Source organism: Canis lupus, chromosome 36 (assembly GCF_011100685.1).
Source record: "Canis lupus familiaris isolate Mischka breed German Shepherd chromosome 36, alternate assembly UU_Cfam_GSD_1.0, whole genome shotgun sequence".
NCBI classification, from domain to species: Eukaryota; Metazoa; Chordata; class Mammalia; order Carnivora; family Canidae; genus Canis; species Canis lupus.
The window spans coordinates 2,817,689-2,831,006 of record NC_049257.1 but is presented as its reverse complement, the minus strand read 5'-3'; the positions used below and the strand labels follow the sequence as shown (position 1 = coordinate 2,831,006).

Sequence of the window (13,318 nt, the reverse complement as noted above, 5' to 3'; positions counted from 1 at the left end):
TGATGTGTTGCTCAGTATTAGCAAGAGGTTCCACGACAACCCACGCCCCGGCTTCTCTACCTTGGGCTCCCCGACTCCTACCGCTCCCTAAAAACACCCCTTCTCCGGGCTTGGCCTTCAGCTCTGCTCTGCTGTGGCTCCCTCCACTTCCACACACTTAGTTTTCATGTCTGCCCGGTTGGCTTCCAGCCCCCCTTCGGTAGCCTTGATTTCTCTAGATCTCGATGTCAACTGCCCAGGAGGCATCTCCCCCTACTTACCTCGAGTCTATGCTCCACCTTTTTCCTTCCAGTCATTTTTCTTCCTGACTTTCCTACATGATGCCATCATCCTCCCAGTCACTGCAGCTAGATTGCTTTCTCCCCTCCGCCGCCTTGCCATGGACCTCATGCTAGAGTCTTCCTCCAGGTTCGGGACCTCCTGGTTCGGGACCTGCCTCTCCACTTCCATTGTAAGCACCTCCCGAGTGAATTTCCTGACTTTCAGTTTCCACTCCTCTGGCACGTTGCTGTTAGATGACCCCGTCAAATACTTTGATCCTTCCCTTGCTCAAAAAATTTTCAGTGGCTTTTCTTTCCTTGCTACAAAAGTAACCTTATTCTAACAAACCAGAGATATGTCTACAAACTTTTTCATGGATTTTATGGTCTTCTTGTAAATCTACCACAGATGCATTTCTTTGAATTTTTCTTACACTTCCATATTTTCAGGTTCTATCACATTCGAGAGTAATGAGTTCTCCACATTTACTGTTTTGGGTAAGATTGTTTCTCTCAATTTTTGTTTAGATGCAAGCAATATAAATGCTACTTAAACTGTCTTAAAAAAAAAGACAATTTATTTTCTAAGGACAACTTACTGACTCACAAAAAACACAAGGTCCAGAATTTGTTCTAATTAGGCATGGTTGCTTCTAGGGGCTCAATGTTATATTGAGGGTGTGTTTCTCTCTCTCTCTCTCTCTGTTTCCTGGAAGGCAAGATAGAGCAAACCTAGCTATACATTCCACCTGTTTGCTCACCTGAGCTGCAAGACAGTCTTTGCTTACAGCTCCGGAAAGAAAGTTCTGGTGGGTTCTGGAAAGTTGTCCCATCTATGGCCACATGTCCATCTCCAAATTAAACACAGTGACAAAAAAAAAAAAAAAAAAAAAAAAAAAAAAAGGCTAGATCGGTTTCACATACCTATCACTGTGATAGAGAAACAGAGATGAAAGAGAAAGTCAATCTCACCCAAATTTCAATGTACCAATTGTCTACAGAATAGAAGACTTGTACCAGAATTCTATCAGAAATAAGTGAAGTGCTAAACAGACACCCTCCCCCACCCCCCAGAATGCTCTTGACTGTGCAACAAAATGCCCAACTCGAAGGGGCTTAAACAATAAAGATCTTTAATTACCTTACTTAACCAAAAGTCTGGATGGAGAAAATTCTAGGATGGTGTAGTGTCTCTATCTTCTGGGTCACTCCCAGTCTCTCAAGTCACAAAATGGCTGGGGCAGCTCCAAGCATTGACATGACCTCATGTCAATGTTAAGAGCAGGAAACAAAAGGCAAAAGGGATCTCGCATACCCTCTTTCCCAGAAGCCCCTAGCTGTCTATACCGCCTTCTCTTTGGCAAGAAGTGTCACAAAACCCATCCTCGACCAATCTCTGGAAAGGACACGAGATAACTGGCTTAGCAAACCACATTTGACTCTGGTAGACTCGTGGACTTGCAGTAAGAAAAATGTAGAACGGCCTTTGACAGGCCACTAAAATGGTTTGCCACCCTACTTATTTGATCCCTTCTACCTGTTTAAATTTTTGGTAGTGTTTCTTGGGCTGAGGGACTTCTAGACTGTTTTAAATTTTGAATCATATTTTGGAGTTTGAAGGAACTTAGGTCATGTAGTACAGGGCGTTTCAAAGTTTTTTTTTTTTTTTAAATTTTTTATTTATTTATGATAGTCACACACACACAGAGAGAGAGAGAGGCAGAGACACAGGCAGAGGGAGAAGCAGGCTCCATGCACCGGGAGCCCGACGTGGGATTCGATCCCAGGTCTCCAGGATCGCGCCCTGGGCCAAAGGCAGGCGCCAAACCGCTGCGCCACCCAGGGATCCCTTTTTTTTTTTTTTTTTTTATTTAGACTTATAATCCCTCAAAAAAAAAAAGTAAATAAATGGCCTGGTGGAAGTTAGGGGCCTGGGCAAAGAAGGCAGGGCCCCACCAGCCAATGGCCCTGAGGCTCTTCTGAAAACTTAGAGCCCTTCAGAATGCAATTTGAAAACCACCTCTCTCTCCAGTTCTCTCATTTTAAAGAACTGAAGTTCTGAGAGGTAAAATGATTTGACCTTGTTCTTCCACGGGTTACTTAGGATTGCAGTTTCAATTTACAAATTCCCTGGTCTCTTCACATCATTATGCCTTAATAATTTAATAAGGTATTTGTCTTTAAATTCTGCTGCATATTCACAAACTAAAAAGTCCTTAAAAATAAATCTTACTGTAGAAGTTCTTACATTATTCTTTAGCCTTTTATCGTTTTCTGTAACTCCACTCTACTGTTTTTCATATGTAATGTCCTGAGCTACGTGCAGTATTCCTGGGTGCAGTACACAGTGATTTATTCTTTTCTAGGCAAAACAGGGCTGTGGCTAAGCAACCAGAGATTGCTTGACACTACGTGTGTTCTAATCTTGCCTCTAAGGGCCTCAGTTCCCTCAGTTGTTAAGTGGAGGTAGTTGTACGAGGTACCTCAGTGGGTTCAAGTCCACCCGCAATGTCCTTACAAAGCCCAGCACCTAGTCGCTGCTGGTTGTTTACTCTCATACGGCTTTCCTCACCCTTCAGTCTTCTTTGGACATCAAAGATCCTGCAAATTATTGGGAATTTCCCTCTCACGGATAAAGGGCAAATGATGTTTAAATCCAGAGCCTCCTGGTGCATGGAGCCTGCATGGAGCCTGCTTCTCCCTCTGCCTATGTCTCTGCCTCTCTCTCTCTCTCTCTCTGTGACTATCATAAATAAATAAAAATTAAAAAAAAATTAAATCCAGAGCCTTCTATCTCACACTTAGGTTCATTTCTATAAATGCATTTCCTTCATTTTAGTTTTTCTCCCTCATCTATCTTTGTGGCAAGGTCTGCAATTTTCCTTTCTCTGGAGATTAAGGGCAGAGGCTCCGAGTCATACTGTTAGAGTTGAAAGGGGTCCCATGATCAAGTCCTTCACAATGAAGGAAGGGGCGGTTTGGGGAATTCAGGTCCTCTGGATAGCATCGCGGCTGTCGCAGGGCACGCCTTCTAATTTACCCTTGCAATATGGGCCGGGGTCCGAGTCCCTGCCACAGCTCCCTGACCCCACCCCCCGGGCCTGCCGAGGACCCCATCGTCGGGGGCCCTGAGCCCGGGAGGGGTCCCGTCGCGCGGCGGAGGACCCAGCGGGTAAGCGCGCAAGCCTGTGGGCACGTCGCAGACTCGGTGGGCCGCCTCCGCGAGGGCCGCGCCCGGGGGGTCCCTGCCGGTGTCCCCGTCCTCCAGGGTCTCCTGCTGAGCGCTCGCTTGCAGGCATCGGCGCCCCGACGGCGCCCGCACCGCCACGGAGCGCGGAGGGGGCGCCGCCGGGAGGGGCTCAGCCGCGGGGAGGGGCTCAGCCGCGGGGACGGGCTCAGCCGCGGGGACGGGCTCTGCTGCCGGGCGCGGACGGCGGCTGCCGCCGGCGCATTGGTGGTTCAGTGGTAGAATTCTCGCCTGCCACGCGGGAGGCCCGGGTTCGATTCCCGGCCAATGCAGCTTTTTCTTCCCGGCCCGGAGGCTTAGGCCCCAGGGCACAAGTCAGTGAGGACGGCCAGGCGCTGCTTTTATGCAAATGAGGAAAAAGGAGGAATGAGGAACCAAGGGGGTTCCGGTTTCACTTTTGCTTGGAACGACCGAAAAGGCTGTGTCCCCGAGCTTCGCCGTTTCCTCGGTCTCCCTTTTAGACACCGTCCTTGGGCGCGAAACCGGGAGCGAAAGAAACGTGCGTCCGTAACATAAAAAAGCAAAAGCGAGGCCGGCCGCCTGGAGATGCCGGGGATTGAACCCGGGACCTCACACATGCGAAGCGCGCGCTCTACCACTGAGCTACATCCCCCGGCCGCGGAGCGCTTTTCTGGGAAAGGCAGTCATCCCGCCCCGCAGCCGCCGCTCGCGCCTCGGCCGGGACTGAACCCGGGCGACGGCCGGGCCGCACGTGTCTGCCCGCCGCCTCTCGTCCCGGCCCGCGGCCCTGCGCTCGGGGCCCGCCGCAGCCGGAGGCCCGGGCCCGGGCGGGACGAGCCCCGGAGCACGGCCGCCGGCCCCGCGGGCCCGCTGGGGGGGGGACAGGGGGCGCCCAGCCGGGTGGGGGGAGGGGGGAGGGGAGGGCACGGGGCGCCCTGCCGGGTGGGGGGAGGGGGGAGGGGGAGGGGAGGGCACGGGGCGCCCTGCCGGGGGAGGGGGGCGGGGGCGCTTAGTGCCCGGGGCCGGGGAGGGGGCGGTCGCGCGCATCGCGGGGGGATCCCGCGGGGGCCTGGCCCGCCTGCGCCCCGTCCCCCCCCGCCCCCCGCATTCCCGACCGGGCCCCCGCGAGGCCTGCTGCCGAGGCGGGGAGTTGGGGGCCCCCCGTGCGCACTCGGCTCCAGGTGAACGACCTGCCCCCAAGCCCCATCGTCCGGGTAGGGCAGCGCCGGCAGCCACCTGTTGGACGGGGGGGGGGCGGGGGACTCTGCTCCGTGCTCTCTTCCACGGGGACCAAACTGAAAAAACGGACGCTGCCACCGTCCCTGCACGTTAAGTCTACATAAACGATGCCAAAGTCGGGGCGGGGAGCCTGCCCAGGGCGGAGTTTCCTCCGGGTTTGATATTACAGTGCGGCCCCGGCCCGGCCCCTGCGCCGCCCCCGCCCCCCCCCCAGGGCCGCACCCCGACCCCCGGCCTGGGCCTCGGCAACTGCTCTCCGCGTCGGGGGGCGGGGGCGGGGGCGGGGGCGGGGGCGGGCTCCTCCCCTCCACTCCCCTCCGGGGCCGCCCACACCCCGGCCGGCGGCCGCACCCGAGCGGGGGCGTGGGGTCTGCGGGGCCGGGGCGCCGCCCCCGCCCGCCCCCGCCCCCGCCCCCGCCCCCGCCCCCGCCCCCGCCCGGCCGCGCGGAGGCCCGGGCTCGGCTCCCTGCGGTTGCAGCCGAGCCTCTCGTACGATGCGGGGAGCGGCCGGTCACCGGCCCGGGCCGAGCGGGGAGCGCAGGTTTCAAAATAATTCTGAGTGAACCACAAGCTTCATAATCAACTCTGAGATTAAAAATAAGTAAGTTACTCCGTTTGCTTACAGTAATTTAAACAAATAATGGCTCATAATCAGATTTTGTTTTTAACTAGAACAAGCCACATGCTGATCTAATATAATAATACAGAATGTCCAAAAAAAACCCCACAAAACAAACCACGTCAGTGGACAGCCATTAGGAGCTCTGCCCCAAGCCAGAACATTTCCAAACCGTGTCTTCCCTCCCAAGGTTTTCACCAGGGCAAACTGCGACTGTAGCATGTGGTTCATTGTAAAGGAAGGACACTGGCCTCCAGTGACCTCGCCTCTTTTGTCCCGGGCCTCAGGTTGGGGCTTATTTCTCCATCACCTGAGGGAACTCCTCGTGTGGGACAACTCCCTTCTCTCTGGGGCAACTCTGATATTTCAGAGCTAGGCTCAGAGAAGGCTCTTTTTAAACCCTTACTCATTTTCTACCTTCCAAGGCCTAAATAAGTGCATATGGTTTAAGGAGGAAGAAGAAGAAGAAAAAAGAAGAAGAAAGAAGAAAGAAGAAGAAAAGAAGAAGAAGGAAGAAGAAAGAAGGAAGAAGAAAGAAGCTCTAAAGCCAATGGAGGATATAAAGTTGATTTACAGGCCTGGCTTAACCTAAAAGAAAGGCTCCAACTTGCTGGGCTTTTTTCGGCCACGGCGGTTGATGGGAAAGGTGAATAGGAGGCACACTTTGGAATGAAGGGGTCTTTTCAGGAAACTTGGATCACATCTATCTTTATGCAAATAAAACTGCACCAACTTTGCTCACAGATGAAGAGAGCCTGGCCAAATGTCCACAATTACAGAGTCTAAAAAAACTCAGTTCTATCTTCTACCCTCCTGTTTCTCTTGGTTGGAGACAAATTTCCCCTTCTCAGTCTCCCTTTGTCTCTCTCTCTCTCACACACACATCATTCCCAAGGACTGACCACAGGCCCCCACTTTGAAGCAGGTGACTTTCATCTCTGGCTGTGCTTACACCTTCCCTTTCACACTCTTGCTTTGGCTCGTGGCACTCTGGCCACCAGGTACAGAGCAGGTTTCCCTCAGACATGAGCGAAGATGTTTATTCCCAGTCCAGGCAGCAGTTCTTACTCCTGACTACACATTAGAATTACTGGCAGAGGCTTTGAAGAATGCTGATGCTTGCTAGAGCCCAATCCCAAACCAACTAAATCAGAATCTCTAGGAGTGGGTCCAGGCATCAATATCTTTTTAAAATCCCAGGTAATTGTAATGTGCAGCTAAGCCTGGGGCCTGCGGCTTGAGGTCTGTTCACATGTCAACAAGAGGTGTCCAGTGATGGTGTTTAACTAAACCTACTCTTTTAATCGCTTTGCAGTCTGTACATACACCAATTCATTATATTGTACACCTTAAATTAATACAATGCTATATATCAATTTTATCTCAATAAAACTGGAGGAGAAAAACAAGAGAGGTCTATTACTAACCCAGTGGTTCTTGATCTTGGCTGCATATCGGAAGTACTTGGCAAGCTTTAGAAAAAAAATTTTTGATACTTAAACCCCATTTCCAAATATACCGATTTAACCATTCTGCCCTATTCTTGGCATAAGATTTTTAAAGGCTTCCTAAGCGGCCCTATATGCAGCCAAAGTTGAGACCACAGTACTGGAGTGCATCCTTTCTCAGGTTCTCCACCATGTTGTATGGGCAGCAAAGCCAGTCATAACACTGAAAGCAGAGGACTCCAGAGCTTGGGAATTGGTGTTGCTAGAGGATGAAAAGAAGCTGACTCATTCCAACTTCTCTATTTCCCTTCATCTAAAATAAAACTGGTGAAGGCAGGTGTTCAAGTGCTAAAAAGAAGCATTTCTTAACCTCATATATCCCATCTCCGCTAGGTGAGTGTCTCTGCTGCTTTGCTACACATTAGAGAAGCTTGAGAAGAGAATAGGAAAGGGGTGGGAGGAGAGTAATCTGCTCTTGGCACCTGGGAATGCCCAGTGCTTGTGTCTTCCTGGGTGAAAAAAAGACTGGATTGCTTTTCTCAACACCTAAAGGAACAGAGAGAGCTTTGAAATATATTGTGTTACTCCTCAGGATCATAACTATTAGTAATCCTTCATCACCACAGTTAATTATCGTTAATAATAACCTGAGGGCCAAAAAAGCTACTGGTTATATTTAATTCAGAGAAAGTTAATAAACAGTACTCTTTTCGGTAAGTATCCCAAAGTGAAAAATTACAGCGATCATAACTTGCATTTAGAATTAGAAGTATTTATTGAACAGTAAGTTAGATCCTACTTGGAAAGATGCAAATTCTATAATTTAGATTCTGGTTACAAATAGATGGAAACAGAAGGAGGTACATATTTAAGATGACATTTACAGAAGAGATGTTAGAAAAAGCCCATACTTCTGGAAACTATCAATGGTCAGTCAGTTTAAGAAAGGATGTTTTAAGACTGGAAGGAGAAAAACATATCTATATGGGGCCTAAAAGATTTTTCCAAATTCAGATGATCTATTTATGATAGGTTTTATAGTCTTATGGTACTGGCCTATTCACAAAAGCTGAAAATAGGATACATATTTTCTTATGGTGTTCTCGGAGGCCTTATTTTGCCAACCAGCTCATTCTCTGAGATTAGGTATTGTATATTATTCTATATGAATTCTCCACAGTACTAGCAGTCACTACATTCTCAGTAGGCATATAATACATTCTGGCTTACAATTTCAAGTGGGAAACTCTTTTTTTTTTTTCTTAAAAGGAGATTTTTTTTTTCTTAAATAAGGGATTCTACTGGGGTAACAAAGATGCTCTAAAAGCTAAAATCGGATTATGATGATGGTTACACAACTCAGTAAAATTACCAAAAATTACTTAATTGTACAGTTAAAATGTGTAAATTTTATGATATGTAAATTATGCCTCAATAAAGTTTTTGAAAATGGAGGTACAAAAGGGAATGGAATGTGTTAACAGAGGAATGGGATTAATGTGCCAGTGTGTGCACATGCAGACTGTATAACTAATCTGAAAAGAAAAAAAAATGGTACCCAAAAGAGGGAAAATGGATGAAAGCAATGAATATAGAGGAAAGGAGCAAACAGTTGTCACACCGATAGGGAATCTACTCTCTCTAATAACTGTTACGAGAATAGGGAGCGAAACTGTGTGCTGGGAGCTAACCTAAGCACAGGGGAACACAAATATCAATTGCAATAAAACCTGATGAATTCTGCAAGGGAATTTTGCATGGAGTACTGAAGGAAGAAACAAACCAGAACACTTTAATTTGCCCACGTTCACATAGGTACAGATGTTGAAAGCAGAAGTCAAACCAAGCTTATCTCACCCTTCAATTTATATCCCTAGGCTGAATAAATGTTTTCTTTTTTTTTAAGATTTTATTTATTTATTTATTCATGAGAGAGAGGCAGAGACACAGGCAGAGGGAGAAGCAGGCTCCCTGCAGGGAGCCTGATGCAGGACTCGATCCCAGGACTCCAGGATCACGCCCTGGGCCGAAGGCAGGCGCTCAACCGCTGGGCCACCCAGACGTCCCTGAAAAAATGTTTTCTATGCATGTGCCACAGACTGCTGTTCACCTTCCTATAATAAATCTTGTGACTTTTAGCTGGACATATGAACCCCGGAAACAATGACGTTTCCTACCTTCCTGGGCTGTACTGTGAAGAGGCACATTTCCCTCCTTTTAGGACACCTGCCAAAAGTTGTAAACAAACATCATTTCCCCTCCAATCCTATTAGCTAGAACTTACTCTCATGACTAAATCGAGCTAAGTGAGAGTTGGAGAAAAGTAAAGGGTGAGACTTAACGTCCACACCTGGGTAGGTGGGAGCAGCTTGGGTCCCAAATTATTGTCAGTCTTATAACACTAGGTTGGGGCTTTCTTGGCCCCCCCAATAAGGTCAGGATCAGACAAGTGGAATGGTAGCCAGCAATTATCTTTTTCACTAATTCTAGATATAGAAAGAATATAAAACTTCCCTGCTTATTTATCACCAACAGGGAAAGTGAGGTAAAGGCAATCACACCACGATGAGGTACTCTTTCTCAGTAGGTCCTCTGTATTTGAACTCTCCTTAAAGGATTAGAGGCAAATTAAGAAAAGCCATAGCTTTCCCCCTGGATTCAAATGTTTAGCTCCCAAGGGCTGTACTTCATGCTGCTCCCCTCCAATTCCAAACTTTGTTATTATGCTACAAACTCCTAAGTAGGGAGGAACAGGATATAAATGTTAACTGGTATCCAAAATGCTCATATTTCTTGTCCCCTTTTTTTAAAGATTTTATTTATTCATGAGAGACACAAAGAGAGGCAGAGACAGAGGCAGAGGGAGAAGCAGGCTCCACACAGGGAGCCTGATGTGGGACTCGATTGCGGGACTCCAGGGTCACGCCTTGGGCCAAAGGCAGACGCTCAACCACTGAGCCATCCAGATGCCCCTCTTGTCCTTCTTGACTAACAAAGAAGATGCCAATTATGACATTGCCCTTACCCTCACTTGGGAAACTAAAAGTTCTCCCCTGATGTACAAAAAGGCAGAAAGGATAATAAGCAGCATTTGGCTAAATGCTGTGTGGACCCCGAGGAAAAACACCATAGCTCTGCAAGAAAAATTGTATGTATGCATCTATATGTGTACATATATTTATGTATATATAATAATATATAATATGTATACTTTAAGAACTCTATACGTGTTTATAAATGTAAAAGATTTCTGACATTAAGTCACTAAAATGTTGGCTGACTTAGAGAGATATTGGAAATAAGGACTGTGAGAGAAGGTGTCTAAGGTGAATCCTGGTGCTCTGGTTTGAACAATTACATGCATAATAGTGTCATTCAATAAGAGAGAATATTTTAGAGGGAGAGTGAGTTTTATAGGTGATCATTAATTCTATTTTTATTTTGTTCAGTTTGAGGTACAGTCATCTCTCCATCTTTGGCATTGAAATATATACTTGAGAAACATCGGTATAGAAAAAATAAAGTGAGGGACTGGATGGAACTAATTAGAGACAGAGCAGAGAATGAGACAAAGAGGACTGAAGATCTACTTTCAGGAACTCTAATATGTAAAGACGGAGAAAGGAGAATAAAAAGAAACGGGAGCCAAGGAGACGGGAAGAAAAGCAGAGGAATAAGGTTTCAGGGATCCCATTGTGAAAAGAATAGAAAGTGAGTTTCAAATACTTAAATATTTAAAATACTGTCACCTACAGGCACATGGGTGGTTCAGTGGTTGAGCGTTTGGCTCAGGTCATGATCCTGGGATCCTGGGATCGAGTCCCGCATCAGGCTCCTCACAGGGAGCCTGCTTCTCCCTCTGCCTACGTCTCTCTGTGTATCTCATGAATAAATAAATAAAATCTTAAAAATAAATAAGTAAATAAATAAATAAATAAATAAATAAAATATTGTCACCTGTGAAATCAGGTATGCTATCCAAGATTTAAAATGTCCATTAGATTTAGTGACATGGAGGGACACCTGGGTGGCTCAGAGGTTGAGCATCTGCCTTCAGCTCAGGGCCTGATACCGGGGTTCCAGGATCGAGTCCCACATCGGGCTTCCCGCAGGGAGCCTGCTTCTCCCTCTGCCTGTGTCTCTGCCTGTCTCTGTGTCTCTCATGAATAAATAAAATCTTTAAAATAAAAAGGATTTAGTGACATGGAAGTTATTGGTTGACATTAATAACAGTTATTTCACTACAAAATTGAATGTTAATTCTTCCAATACATGCTATGCAATTCACAGTTACTCTCTGTGAGAAGTTTTCCTGTCTTTCTTCTAGCAAAAGAGCTGTTTCATGCTCTTTACCTTTTAATACCTACCTTAAATAAACTATTTCTTTTGAAGCATATTTATCTGGAAATTAGCGAGGTCCAAGAAATCAAGAAAGGACAAGAGATAAACACTTTTAAATCACAGAAGAATTTACAAATAGGAAAGGTTCTCTCTTTTCTGGTACTAAAAATCATTACTTCTATTAATTTACTCATTCATTTTTTTCCATGCACATCTATTGATCATCTACCATATGTATGCACTATGTTTGGAGCGAGGGATAAAAAAGTGACAAAATTAGTGCTATCCTTGTTCTGACTATACTTTGGGTCAAGGAGGCAGGCTACCATATATAAAGAAAGCATCAATAGTGTAATAAAGGATACGATGGAAGAAGCTAAGAGTTCGATGTGAATACACAGGAAGAACCTTTTAACCCAGTTCTAGGAGACGAAAGAAGGTTTCTGTAGAGGCATGAAGTATGAGCAACAGTTAGCCTATTGAGGATGAATGGGCACAGGAGAATGAAGACCATTCTAATCAGAAGAAATAATATGCAATAGCCTAAAAGTCAAGAAGATTATAATGGCTTTAAGGAACAAAATTAAATTTATTGAGGAGGATATATCCTATACTGTGGAACATGAAAAGGAAGAGCTGAAGTGGAAAGTAGGCAAGGGCCTTGTAAATATCATAAATGCTCAGAGATCTGTGAGAAACCATGCGGAGTTCGACACAGGAAAACAACATGAGATTTTATTTTTAGAAAACTTATTCTGGGTGTAGTATATAGAACATACGGGAAGGGGCCCCAATAAGAAGCATGAAAAACCACTGGAAGCTTCTTTCTGGCATCAGCAAAGAAATGAAGGACTCAGGCAAGAGACGATGATCCAGAGCTGCAGTGTCCAATATGGTAGCCATGAACAACATATTTATTAAAATGTGGCTAAAGTGAGAAGGTAAAATAACTCCATAATTTTTTTTATCAAGACTACATGTTGAAATGATAACAACTTTAATATATTAGATTAAATAAAATATATTATTAAAATTAATTTCATTGCTTCTTTTTACTTTTGTGGCTACTAGAAAATTGAAAGTTTTGCACAGGACTCACATTATATTTCTCCTGGACAAAACTGTTGTAGAGCCTTTTTGCATTGGAAGTGGATAAAATTGAGTAAATGAAGAGATATTGAGGCAGGACTTGCATATCAGTTGGATACAGAGGATAAAGGGGGGGAAAAAAAGGAATAAATGATGATTCCAAAGCTTCTAATTTGAGCAACTAAATGAAAGAATGCTATATTGAAGAACAGGGGTATGAAAGCCCTTTATTTTATTTTATTTTTTAATTTTAAGATACAAGATTCAGTATGTTTTACTGAAAATATGAAGAGAGGAGAAAAACAGAGATATGTGAAAAGTACCTTAAGGGTCTCCCTCAAGTAAGAGAGACACATCTATCTTATTGTAGCAAAAGAAAAGCAGGGAAAAATGGGTTCTGGGATATTTTTACTTTTATAAATTTGAAGACAGTAAATTGAAGACATTCCCATGAAAAATACTGTAAAGAAGAAAGTTCATCTATTTGGTCTCAGGGCCAAGATACTGTCTTTAAAATTTAGATGAAGATGAGAAAACTCTAAAGGAGCTGGAAGGATTCTAGGCAGCCCCGAGACCAAGATTAGGTTGGAGAGAAAACTGCATAGAGCTGCTGGCCCACAGTAGGCACAGAGAATGGGGAAAGCCGGATGGCCTGAGTAGAGATTCTGTTAGGTGCCTTCGACAAAAGGACAATGGGGCCAGGAAGTTTGGGAATTGATAAGGGTAGGGACTGAAGAAATAAACTTAAAATCTCAGGTTTTCCTGAAAGGAAGTAAAGAGAAGAATGGGTTGACCAGATGCTTGCAGAATTCCTTGATGTCTAATTGAAAGAGCTGTAGTCAGTGGGATCTGTGAAATAAATATTTCAAATATTTCAAAGTCAGGGTGATGACATTGCTCTGGGAGTAGATCTCTAAAATGGAATGGAGGTGAAGGTTAATACAGATATGATCAAGGAATTGAGAGGCTTTAGATATTCACAAGGACATTAATTCACCTCAGGAAAATAAGGGGGTCTGGGTGAAGCAGGCAGTGAGCCAGAAGCATGTCTTTAAGGAATGAGGGGGTTGGCGGGTTGGTGACAGGAGGGAAGTAGATTTATAGCATAGTAATT

The 13,318-nt window shown here is 45.5% G+C and overlaps 2 non-coding genes across 2 annotated transcripts; one reads left to right on the top strand and one right to left on the bottom strand.

Moving 5' to 3' along the window:
• Positions 1-3,708: 3,708 nt before the first annotated feature.
• On the top strand, positions 3,709-3,779 carry TRNAG-GCC. The gene has a single exon. It is a non-coding gene; the product is annotated as a tRNA-Gly (tRNA).
• A 269-nt stretch (positions 3,780-4,048) lies between these two features.
• On the bottom strand, positions 4,049-4,120 carry TRNAA-CGC. Its single transcript has one exon. It is a non-coding gene; the product is annotated as a tRNA-Ala (tRNA).
• Between the last annotated feature and the right edge of the window lie 9,198 nt (positions 4,121-13,318).